The sequence below is a fragment of the Hyperoodon ampullatus genome, assembly GCF_949752795.1.
Source record: "Hyperoodon ampullatus genome assembly, chromosome: 8".
NCBI lineage: Eukaryota > Metazoa > Chordata > Mammalia > Artiodactyla > Ziphiidae > Hyperoodon > Hyperoodon ampullatus.
In genome coordinates this window covers 16,732,342-16,745,545 of record NC_136921.1, presented here as the reverse complement: position 1 = coordinate 16,745,545, position 13,204 = coordinate 16,732,342, and the positions used below count along the sequence as shown (strand labels likewise).

The 13,204-nt window shown below is 41.6% G+C and overlaps 1 pseudogene across 1 annotated transcript; it reads left to right on the top strand.

Annotated features, from left to right (window-relative positions):
* Positions 1–10,842: 10,842 nt before the first annotated feature.
* LOC307057456 (ATP synthase subunit beta, mitochondrial-like) lies at positions 10,843–12,956 on the top strand (annotated as a pseudogene). The gene is made up of 2 exons: positions 10,843–12,236; positions 12,918–12,956. The product of its transcript is annotated as an ATP synthase subunit beta, mitochondrial-like (transcript).
* The last annotated feature ends 248 nt before the right edge of the window (positions 12,957–13,204 follow it).

Genomic DNA, 13,204 nt, shown 5'->3' with positions numbered 1-13,204 from the left:
TCCTGCCACTTCTCATTACTTTATCTCCCACTTGAAAAGGTTTCATTGTTTAATAATCTGCAGCGTTTCTGCTAATGAATCCAGTCCAAATGTTTGAGCTGCAAGACAAGTCTGTCCTGAAACTGCTCTCTCCTTCATCCTGCTTCACATAAATGTGAACAAGGCAGAGAGACAGGGAAGAGAGATACCGTAAGGAAATAAATAGCACGTCGAGTTCTCCTTATTTAGACAGTGATTTTCCCCACACTTAGTTAAATTCCAAAAATTTCACTGGGCTCCATTCTATCAAGACTCAATTCCCTCCCAGGTGTGTTAACTAAAGTACATCCTACTCTGAAAAGGATCAAGGACCACTGATGGCTGAAGAGGAATGAAATTCAGTGCTCTGACTTGAAAGACTGGAAACCCTATTCCCATAAGCCTCAGGAGGAAACCTAGTTTAAGTAGGTGCCAGTTTACAAGTTAACATGTTCGCATGATGGCGAAAGGGAGAAGCCATCTGACTTTATAAGCTAAGACAGCTTCACACTGAGATAATGTGAAAACACAGTTTTGGAAAGGCTGAACCTCAGACTGTCAAAGAATTTAAAATCTATGTCTGGGGGCTTCCCTGGTGGTGCACCGGCTGAGAGTCGGTCTGCTGATGCAGGGGACATGGGTTCCAGCCCTGGCCCGGGAAGATCCCACGTGCTGCGGAGCAACTAAGCCTGTGCGCCACAACTACTGAGCCTGTGCTCTAGAGCCCGCGAGCCACACTGCTGAGCCCACGTGCCACAACTGCTGAGGCCTGCACGCCTAGAGCCCGTGTTCTGCAACAAAGAGAGGCCACCGCAATGAGAAGACCGCACACAGCATCGAATAGTGGCCCCCGCTCGCCGCAACTAGAGAGAGCCCGTGCACAGCAACGAAGACCCAATGCAGCCAAAAATAAATAAATAAAATAAATAAATTTATTTTTTTTAAAAATCTATGGTCTGTGGCCAGGATTCCTCATAGAGATAAATTATAAATAAGGTTTCCTAGGGATCTGAGTTAGATCCCAATACTAAATATATCACTAAGGACAATCGGTCTGTCTGAGCTGGTGTCTGCATGCACAAACTAGTTTGGCTCTTTGATGCATATGAAAATCATTTTGGTTCTGAGAACAGATTAAATTCACAAGTGCCTTTTCCTCCCCTACATATTGCCAGACTGGCTCAACTGATTTTTTTCCCACTATCTGGCATAGGATAAATAATCCTATGTATATTCAAGACACAAAGGGAAAAGCAATAATGCCTGAAGAATTTGAGTAAGGCTAAGCCAGAGCCAGAAACGCTGTTGCTATGAGAATATAGTGAGAACCAGTGAGAAAATGTGATCAGTGCCATTTGCTATAACATAACAATTGGTCTAAATCATGGCACTAAGTACTAGTCATGTTATTTTCTTCATCTTTAAAACTGATTGATAGTATTTTGCATGTACCACACAGAAGCATTTTGAAGGTTAAAGCGACGCACTGGGTCCCTGAGTGAAAGGTGTTTTATAGTGCAAGATTTTATTATTACAACTATTTCTATATCAAGACTTTTTAACATAGTTTAGGTTTATAACCATCCTTCATCCAATGTGAAACTCTCCAAAAAAGAGGTAGAACATTTAGTCTGCTAAAAAATAAATAAATAAATAAAAATAGCTAATTTTGCTAATAGTAATGAAATTCAAAATCAGTTTTAAAGCAAAGTAAATATTTTCACCAATTCAAATAGAAATATTCAATTCTAACAAGAGTGCAGTGAAACTGATACCGCCACGCATTATTGGGGATGCTGTAATTAGCTTCAGCCATTTGGTAAATCTATTTGGAAATATATATCAAAAGTTCTTAATAAAATAGCTTAAAATATAAAAGAAGATTTAAGGACATGTTCAGCAAAGAACAACTTACAGCAATAGAAAAATTGGAGGCAATTCTAATATCTTCTAATAGTATGATTGAGCAAATTATAATACAAACTTAGAATCCTGATTATACAGTCAACATTGTGCTTACTTTCCAAGAAGCAGTGGAAAAAGATACTTACAATATAATGTGAGTCTCAAAAGCAGAATACAATTCAAAGAATGCAAAATGACATGTACAATACTACTCTAATGCTATTAAAAGGTTAATATAAATAAAGAGAAAATGGAATATGTACAAACGATAATCATTGCTCTGTTAGGAGAATGGATACTTGGCCTTTTTAAAGGAAGTTGAACTCCCAAATCAAAGAAAAAAGGAACAAAGATCTTGAACATCAGAAATAGGATAGAAGTCATTGCCTTATCAGAAACAAGTCAAAACCAAAAACAACGAGTCTTCGTGGAAAGCCCAGCTACAAAAACACAAACCTAACTTCAAGTTTGTCGATTTATTCAGGTAAAGTCGCTGATGAATCTGGGCTGAAGTATCAGGCACTGGTTTTAGTTACTCAACTTGAAAACCACCTCCAGGTTGTAGGGAAATGACAAAAGGGAAGCTCAGGCTTCTGAAGAAAGACTTGAAAAGTTAAATATGTTTCGTCTGGGAGGAAAGATGGAGAGGTGATCTCATTTCAGTGTTTGGATACCTGGAGCAGATATCGCAGGACCAAGAAGGTGACGTGCCCTGTTCACCCAGAAGCAGTAGGAAACTGCAGAAGGAAAGGGTTACATTAGAAAGATTTCCTCTCAAAGATAATTATATGTTTATTCCAGTTTTAGTCTGAATGACAGGATTACAGTCCCCTCCCCATCTGTAATCCAGGGAGAATAATGCTTGCCACGTAAGTTTTAATGGATATAACATCTGTAAAATACTTTGAGCTCTTCAGATGAAACATGCCATGTGAATGGGGAGAATTATTGTTATTATTTTTGTCTCCTGCCTTCCCAATTGGTATGTTTCCTTGTGACATTTATGGGACCCCTCCAGCCAGCCAGCTGCTCTGTAACATGTCATCCCAGTGATATTTTAAATCCTTCACGTGGTTCTGATCTTACTCAGAACAAGAACAGCTGAAACGTTAATTGTTTGTCATGAAAAAGTAGAAGCCACAGTACCCCTTCAGGGCTTAGGGGTCAAAGTTTTTCCTAACATCCACTTGAAGGCCTATGTCCAGGCTTCCTAGTGAGGGTATGTTTGATGGGTCTTGTCTTTCTATTTCCTTTGAAGATCATCAACTGATGGGAGAGCCTTGGACATGCAGCCTCCTTCCAAGATTTTTTTTATAAGAGTTCATTCAGATTCAACTAATGTCTATGAAATCCCTACTCAGTGTGTGCTTGGCACTGTTTGCAGACCTTTGACACACATTGTCTCATTGCTTAAAATAACCTTTTCCCCTATTAAGTAGCAATACATGCTTTTGATTGTTCAAAAAATGGGAAATGCAGGGAAGTTTGAAAAAGCAAAAATAAATAAATAAATATCCTATACTAATCCTAATACTCAGGAAGACATTCATTGTTGCTGTTTCTGTGTATTCTAAGATTGTGTGTGTGTGTGTGTGTGTGTGTGTGTGTGTGTGCATGTGTTTTTACCCATTTAATGTTATTTCATAAACATTTTCCCACATTATTAAATTTTCTTCGCAAGCACAGTTGGTCAGGCTGGCATAATTCTCTGACCTATGTAGAGGCCATATGTTTTTATGCTTTACCTCACCTAATTTTCATACCATCTACAATTCAAGTGAATTAATTGATGAAGAATTAATTCATTGATTGTTTGTATAAGTCGTTTATATTGGATCTTTTACAATGTATTTGGTCTTCAAAATAACCCTAAGAGAGAGAAAGAACAGCTAGTCTTATCATTTGCTAGCTAAAGAAATAGACCCAGAGGGACAAAATCTTCAGCCCAGGATCACACATCCAGGAATCTGAAGAACAGAATCCAGGCTTCATTGAATATCACCAAATCTTGAACTCCTAGATTATTCTATTGGTTTCCACAAAGGTTGTCCCTCTGAGATTATGCTGATAGACTGGTGGTCAAATAATAGCAGTTAAATAAGGAAGGTGGATAATTTGTGGAGTTTTTTAAAAGATGCCCTCTTGGTCATTTCCTTGACACCTGCATTCAGACAACATATTTACTTCCCTTTATACTTACAAAGCACGTTCACACTCTCATAATTTCCCAACTGATTTTCACATTAACCTTCGGCATCAGGCAGGTCAGGAAATATGGTCCCTATTTTACTTATGATAAAACTGAGGCCGAGAAAGAGGTAGTGACTTGCTGAGGTCATGTCAATGGTCTTGAAACTCAATCTGCTGACCCCTAGCTCTTCCCATTGTATCACATTGCTTGTGACTTACATTTATTTCACTTTCCAGCATTTTGATTACTGTCAATTTTGTTTGTCCTTTCTTCTTTCCCCCTGCAATCATTTTCCGGCTCTTGCATCTAGAAATATCTTCATCTCATTTCTGGCCCCAAATTCTTCCATCCCTCCTAGTTACAGCACTATTGTTTCTTTTTTTTAATTTAATTTAATTAATTTATTTTTTATACAGCAGGTTCTTATTAGTTATCTATTTTACACGTATTAGTGTATATATGTCAATCCCAATCTCCCAATTCATCCCCCCTCCACTCCCCACTTTCCCCCCTTGGTGTCCATGCGTTTGTGCTCTACGTCTGCAGCACTATTGGCTTGGATAGAAAAATAATTTTTCCTTACTGAAAACTCTGCAGATCTCTATGAAAAGGGGTATCAGAGAAACTATAATGCTGAACAGTTTCTACGAGCCAGGTGCTGTGGCCAAGCTTGGTAGATACTATCTCATTTACTTCTCCTAACAGCTCTCAGGTACACTCTGTTATTTCACATTTCATTTTACAAATGAAACTAACGAAGCTTAGAAGGACAAATGACTTAAGGAGAAAGGAAGTTGGAACTTGAACTGAGACCATCTGACCCTACTTCTCCATAGCGCACTCACTCTTAAAATACTTCACTTGGCTTCACATAAGAAGTAAATAGAAAGAAAATTCTCGCCTCACCCCCATTTTTAAAAGAAACTGAGGCAGGTCTGGATTTATAACCAAGTGGCTTTACTAAGAGAATCATGTGCTGCTATTACACGAACATGCACTTAATGATTGCAAACCAAAGTTCTAGCTGATAAAAGTGTATCACCCAGGTGGAAGTAAATTCAGATTTTTGTGTCTCGGTAAAGTTATAGGACACATACAACTCTTTTCTCCCTCACCTCACCCCTTCCTCCCGGTTTCAATCACCGTAACAGTAACATTGACAGATACACATTCTCATAGTTTGTTTTAGACAAGTTCAGAAATCAGCAATAAAGAATAGAAGTGTCGGGCTTCCCTGGTGGAGCAGTGGTTGGGAGTCCGCCTGCCAATTCAGGGGACACGGGTTCGTGCCCTGGTCCGGGAAGATCCCACATGCCGCGGAGCGGCTGGGCCCGTGAGCCATGGCTGCTGAGCCTCCGCGTCCAGAGCCTGTGCTCCGCAATGGGAGAGACCACAACAGTGAGAGGCCCGCGTACCACAAAAAAAAAAAAAAAAAAAAAAAAAAAGACTAAAACTGTATAGCTAAGGAATACAAGAATGTAGGATGTATTCTACAATGAAAAATATTTTTGATAGCCTTGCTTACTTCACAAATCAAAGTGCCTTACTGCCTGGGTTCTGCTGTAACAACTGGTATGAAACTTTAGCTGGAATTTCTATTTTAGTTAAATAGGACTATACAAACAAAAACAATTGGAGGAGTTCAAAGAAGAATAATTGCAAAAACAAAATTAAAAAGAAGATGAAGAAGGAGAATTCAGTCATAAGGTAATTGTAATGCAATTTGAAATCCATATTTGCAAGGGGAACTAACCTTCACACCTTCTCCCCTTTCTCTTTCCAATGTTGACCCACACTGATTTAAGTCATGGACCTAAATGACTTAAAACTACCCTCCAAGTATTTCTCTGATCCAGACCTCATTCTCCTTTAATCAGTCCTGAGCATCAGGTACTAACTCATCTCCTGGCTCCTAACCTCTTGCCTGCCAAGTCATCCTTCCAGCTGTCTACAGAATTATCTTCACCAGATACAGAAGTGAACCTATCACTCCCCAGCCTCAAAGTTTCCAGTGCTTCCTCCATTTTATAAATCCTGGCTGCCAAATGTCACCTCTGTAGGTCTCTGGCCAATCTCTCCAGACTCTTCTCCCAACAGATTCTTTCTCACAACCCTCCAACACCCACACTTCCCCATCTTTATGAACTCCATTTTCTTTTTCTTCCTTTCTTTTTATTATATTTTTTGAGAGTTATGTTTTATTTGGCAGAATTTTTTAGGATTTCAAGCCCACGAGGTGGCCTCTCAAGTAACCCTGAGAGAGCTGCTCTGAGGAGGTGACGGGGGAAGCTAGGATGTATAGGAGTTTTGCAACAAAGGGCAGGTAGTAGGAACAAAAGATTCCTGTTAATTAAAGAAAACTAGAAATCTCAAATTAAGGAATTCAGCGCTTTTCTATGTATGGGATGATGCAATCATTCACTGAAATCATTCCTTTGTTAGGCACCTCAAGCTATCTGGGGGCCAGTATTCTGTAGTATTTTCACATCCTGAGTTTCCTCAGGGCCTACTGTAGGGAGTGGCTGCAGTCTGATGGCTGCTAGATGGCAGGTAGTCTTTTCCTTCCTGGGTTCACTCAGGGCTCACCAGCTCACCATCAGCAGTGGCTGGGCTGTGGCTGCAATCACTGAACTCCATTTTCAAGGGTACAAAACTTACCAGGAGAAAGGAGAGAAGGAAAGGAAGAGGTCCAACACTTACAGAGCATCTCTCGTGCACTGGAGTCCTCATTGGCCATCAGGGTCCCATCCCAGACCATGGGCCTTGAGGCTGCATGATCGAAACAAGTACGGAGACTGCAGATGAGGAGCCGCTCAGTCTGGTGACCACCAGTGATATTGGAAGAACGGACAAGGTAGGAAGGAGAAGCAGTGAGACTTGCAGACAGCAAGATTAGAGGCCACAGCAGGAACTGGTGAGCTCAGAGCAGCATGGAACACACTGTGCTTCCCCTTCCTGGCATCCCTGACTCCTTATCACCACCAGGAGTGAGAATCACTGTCCTCCTTCTACTTGCTCCCCATTGCTACTTTTGAACCATCATACAAAATCTTCACTTCGTTGAGCTTTCACACATCTTCCTATTCCACCCTCTGTGCCTTTCTCCTCACAGTCACAACAAATCTCCCCTTGAGAACTTTGAGGTCCAAATCCAGCTCTCAGCCTTTTATCTCCATCTGACTGTCACCAGGAATGACCTTAACATCCACGTTGACAATCTATCTGACCTACTCTGCTCAAAATTCTCTAATCTTCATGACTCTAACAGTCTTTTGTCACTCATCGACCACCCACTCCATGACCACCCCCAAGACTTTGTCATTGTCCAGAGGTGCTTCTGCTTCACCTCTGACATGTTTAACTCTAATGTACCAATCCTTGACCACACTCTCTTGACCTCATGGCTCTTATTATATCTTCCCGTTTCTCGGTCCTTCCCTTTCATTCCATTCTGAGGCAGGAGATAGATGGGTCCCTGGCTGAGCAGCTAGAGTGTGTCCCCTGTGGACAGATAACCCCAAGATGAAGAGGAGGAGGAGCTGAGCCCCACCCAGATAAAAGACCACACATTTCTCATTCTTGAGGTCAAGGACACCTTTCCGACTATACATGTGCAGAAAGGCTCCTTGGAAATCAAAAGGGAGTGATGTCGACCTACCCATAGGCCTCTTCACTAGAATATATCTTGGCTAAGAGATGCACATGCACACATGGGAGGACCCTGAGATAAACCAAATACAGACTCAGAACCAGGTAAAGCAAGATGATTGGCCAAAGGAAACCCAGAAGAAATGCCACACATTAAGTGATTCAAACTACCACGAGGGCGCGACTTTCTCTCTGAGCCCCCCCGTGTGTCTATCCACACGTACTATTTTTCCTACTAATAAACACTTTGTTTCACTATTTTCCATCTTTGTGGGAATTCATTTCTGCAAAGCCCTTTGGGCCGGGGCCTTGTCACTGGCCATTGGTCTAGTGGTTAGGATTTAGCACTCTCACTGCCACAGCTGGACCTCAATCTCTGGCTGGGCACCGAAATCCTGCTTCAAGCTGCTGCAGGCCAAGGCCACCCAAGATGAATTCCTTTACATATTCATGGACACATACTTTCCTATCCATCCCAGATCCCATGGACCCTCATTTTAACCACTTGCATTTCAATCAATTCACTCCTCTTTTTAAGAAGGTGTTTATGCCTCCAACTTTATAGAGGAAAAAAACAAAGCTGTTGGACATATACTTCCTCAGCTCTTAACCCCTACCTAAAAATCTATGTCTGCATAACCAAGATTTTCTTTTTCCCAGGCCAAATGGAGAAGTGTCCCTACTCTCAAACGAGGCTATTTTCTCCACTTAAGTTCTTGATCTCACCCCTTATGTCTTTGCTCCATTGGTTATTCATTCTTTTTTTTCAGTCTTTCCCTTTCAACTGATTTCTTCCTCACAGACTATCAGTAAATTCAAGTACCTCACATTTAAAAATTCCCTTCTGAAAAATAAATAAAAATTCCCTTCTGCTTCCCCCTGACTATCTCCTAATCCTCCCTCCTTTCATTCCCATGTAGCTTCCCAGAAGGAATGGTCTAGACTCTCAACTTTCATTTATGGGCATCTTATTCAAATGAGATTATGATCCAGTAGGTCTAGGTTGGAGACTGAGAGTTTGAACTTCTGATAAGCTCCTGGGTGAGGCCAGTACAAAGGGTCTCTAGACAATCCACTTCTTCAACTCAGATGGACTCTTCAATCCACTGTAATCTGGCTTCTGCCCCACCACTTCCACACCCTGGCATGGTCACCAATGACTTCTTATTTGTCACATCAAATGAGTACGTGTCAAAATTTATGACCTCTTAGAGGGAAATCCGGTTTACTATTCCTTTTGTGGAACTACAACCTTGACCTCCATGCTGCCACTCTATCTTGATATTTTTTCTCCTTCTCTGATCATCCATTCTTAGGCTGCACAACTGGCTCCTTTTCTGTCTTAGTCTGCTTGGGCTGCCATACAAAATTCCACAGACTGGGTGGCTTTAACAACAAAATTTTTTTTCTTACAGTTCTGGAGGCTAGAAGCCCCAGATCAAGGTCCAACAAGGTCCGTTTCTGGTCAGAGCTTTCTTCCTCACTTGCAGATAGCAGACTTCTTGCTGTGTCCTCACATGGCCTTCTCTCAGTATCTATGTTTGGAAAAATCTCTCTCTCTCTCTTCCTCTTCTTATATGGCCACCAATCCCTTTGGATTAGGACCATAGCCTTATGACTTCATTAACCTTAATTATCTCCTAAAAAAAGCCCTATTTCCCAAACAGTCATATTGAGGGTTAGCGTTTCAACATGTGAATTTTATTTTATGAACAATTCAGTCTGTAGCATCTTCCTTTGTTCTATCTTCAAAAGTTCACATCCTGCAGAGTTCTGTCCTATGCCTTCTTTCTTCATTCCTTATGCCTGGATAGTTTCATCTACACTCCTGTCTTCAGCTACTTATACGTAAGTGAGAGTTAAATCTTTATTGAAAGCCCTGTTGTGTGTATCCAGACACCTTCTGGATGTTTCCACTTGAGTGACCCTCAGAAATCTCAGACTCAATATTACCTGCTCCTCCTCTTGTTTCCTCATCTTCATAATCCATTAGTCACACCAGACAGAAGCTGGAGCACCCTCTCAGCAGCCCCATGGCTCCTGCCCACTGCCACTTCCCCTGCACTCAAGTCATTCAAGCTCCTTTATACCAGTCTGCTTTTAGACCTCAGGACCCTCCAAGCAGGAAAGCAGAATGAGAAAGGATGTAGTCCTTACAGTCAGATTACCTGGATTTGAATTACAATTCCATCCCAACACCCACTAATGGTGCGACCTAAGGCAATATACTCACTGTGCCTCAGCTTCCCCATTTGTAAGATGAGGGTTATTATAATAATACTACCTACATCATTGTTATGTTGTTGTTATGAGGTGTAAATGAAATAATCCATATAAAGCTCTTAGCTGGGTACGTAATGAAAATTCTATTAATTTTCTATTAATTAGTTAATATTGTAGTAGTTTGCTCATCCTTTCCACTTTCCCTGGATTATCTTTCTCTTCCCTTGTCTCCCTATCAAATACCTATTCATCTTTCAAATTTCAGCCCAAAGGAAATGCTCTTAAACAGATGTATGTGGATACAAGTTGCACAACTTGATAAAGCTACTTTATAAACTTTGAATTGTACACTTGAAAGGGCTAAATTATATGATTGTAAAGAAAATGCATCAAATAATTTTATGTATATATTTTTTTTCTAGAGACTCGGGATTTACAGATGAGTAAAACCAGCAAATTGATATAACCAATTATTTATACCAAGAAGTAATATTTACACACCAGAATAAAGAAATCAGGTTTATATAACGCAACAGCATAAAAACACTGTTCTACAACTAATAACTTAGGATGATTGATCAAGATCTAAGCCCTTAACACATCAGTGAGGGTTGTGAATTCTCCCAGCATCTCAGCTCCGCCTAGAGATGCGAGGGACTTAGGGATGGCATTCTGCTCCAGACGATAGCATCACATTTTGTGTTCAATCTAAGACTCTTTTCTGAGACAAGGAACCCAGCAGGGATTTTTCTCACTTGATTGGGAGGTGAGGTGTTAAAGTCAAATGCTCTTCATTCCACACACCACCCCCACCCCACCCCCCCACCCCACCCCCCACCCCCGCCCAGGGCTCCGCCATGTTGGGTCTTGTGGCCGCTGCCCCAGGCTCTGGGGCCTTTCAGGGACTCAGCCCTTCAGCACCGCTACCCCAAGCCTAGCTCTTACTGTGAGCCGCTCCAGCCTGCCAGAGACAATGCCGCTTAAATATATCCCTCGCCAAAGGCAGGCACCACCACTGGGCACACTGTGGTGGTCATTGGTGCAGCGGTGGATGTCCAATTTGATGAGGGACTGCCACCCATCCTAAATGCCCTGGAAGTGCAAGGCAGGGAGACCAGTCTGGTTTTGGAGGCGGCCCAGCATTTGGGTGAGAGCACAGCAAGGACCATTGCCATGGGTGGTACAGAAGGCTTGCTTAGAGGTCAGAAAGTCCTGGATTCTGGTGCACCAATCAAAATTCCTGTTGGCCCTGAGACCTTGGGCAAAATCATGAATGTCACTGGAGAATATATTGATGAGAGAGGTCCCATCAAAACCAAACACTTTGCTGCTATTCATGCTGAGACTCCTGGATTCATGGAGATGAGTGCTGAGCAGCAAATTCTGGTTACTGGTATCAAGCTTGTGGATCTGCTGGTTTCCTAGGCCAAGGGTGGCAAAACTGGGCTCTTTGGTGGTGCTGGAGTTGGCAAGACAGTACTGATCATGGAGTTAATCAACAGCGATGCCAAAGCCCACGGTGGTTACTCTGTGTGTGCTGGTGTTGGTGAGAGGACCTGTGAGGGCGATGACTTATACCATAAGATGATTGAGTCTGGTGTTATCAACTTAACAGATGCTACCTCCAAGGTAGTGCTGCTGTACAGTCAAATGAATGAACTGCCTGGTGTTCAGGCCTGGGTAGCTCTGACTGGATTAACTGTAGCTGAATACTTCAGAGACCAAGAAAAGGTCAAGATGCATTGCTTTTGATCAATCACATCTTTCACTTCACCCAGGCTGGCTCAGAAGTGTCTGCTTTATTGGGCAGAATACCTACTGCTGTGGGTTATCAGCCTACCCTGGCCACTGACATGGGTACCATGCAGGAAAGAATCCCCACCACCAAAAAGGGATCTATCATATCTGTGCAGACTATCTACATGCCTGCTGATGACATGACTGACCCTGCCCCTGCCACTACCTTTGCCCATTTGGATGCTACCACTGTGCTCTCCCATGCTGTCGCTGAGCTGGGCATCTATACAGCTGTGGATCCGCTGGACTCCACCTCTCCCATCATGGATCCCAACATTGTTGGCAATGAGCATTATGATGTTGCCTGCGGGGTGCAAAAGATCCTACAGGAATACACATCCCTCCAGGACATCATTGTCATTCTGGGTGTGGATGAACTTTCTGAGGAAGGCAAGTTCATTGTGTTTTGTGCATGGACAATACAGTGTTCTTATCTCAGCTATTCCAGGTGGCTGTAAACTTAAGCTCAAGGATCAGCTCCAACATGAATTCATTTTTTAAATTTTTCTCTAGGTCCCATGAATTAATGGTCCCTCTTTCCTCCACTATATCCAGTACTTACATCTATCACAGTTTCTATATAATTTGCTTACATGTCTGCTTCCCTTTTTTAAATGATGGTATTCTTAAGAATAGAAACTATATCTTATGTCTTTGTATCTCCAGCTCCTAGCCCAGCAAAATGAATGAATGAATGAACGAATGGCAAGTTCTACTTGAATAATGGTCTGTGCAAGGCTCATGCATTTCATTTTATTGATATTAGTCTCTTTAAGAATTCTCCATCCTTCCCCACCATGCTGTTTATTTGTCGAAGAAATTGGATTATTTCTTCTGTAGAATTCCTACATTCTGAGTTTGGCTGATTATATCCTCTTAATGTTGTTTACCCTGTCCTCTTTCCCTTATATTTCCTATAAACTCATGGTTAGATCTAGATTGTATAAAAAAAATATGAAGAGTCTGAGATTTTATCCTACTTGTAAGCTAACAGGTCACTCTGCTTCAGTTCCATGAGTGCTGGGAGAAGGCACAAGACTCCTGGGACAGAGATGAAGGACACTTATTACTCACAACAATAACAGTAGCCAGATTACCAGCATTTGTGCTGGTTTCTGAGCCCCAATTCCCACAGAGTGACACAAGGATGGAATTTTACAAGCTCTTCGGGTGATTCTAATGTGCAACCAGATTTAAGAACCACTAAGAGGCTTGACTGGATTCAGTAAAGTCTAACTGCCCCATTATTTATTCTTATACCCCAAATATTTAACAGTGTGCCTGGCACCGAGTCGGTTTCCAATAAATAATGATAGCTAATATTTATTGAATATCTTTATATATTCTAAACATCTGATATGTTTTACACTAAATCCTTTAAGTTAAGTCCTAGTGTCATGGTTCTCCCTTTACATCGAAGGT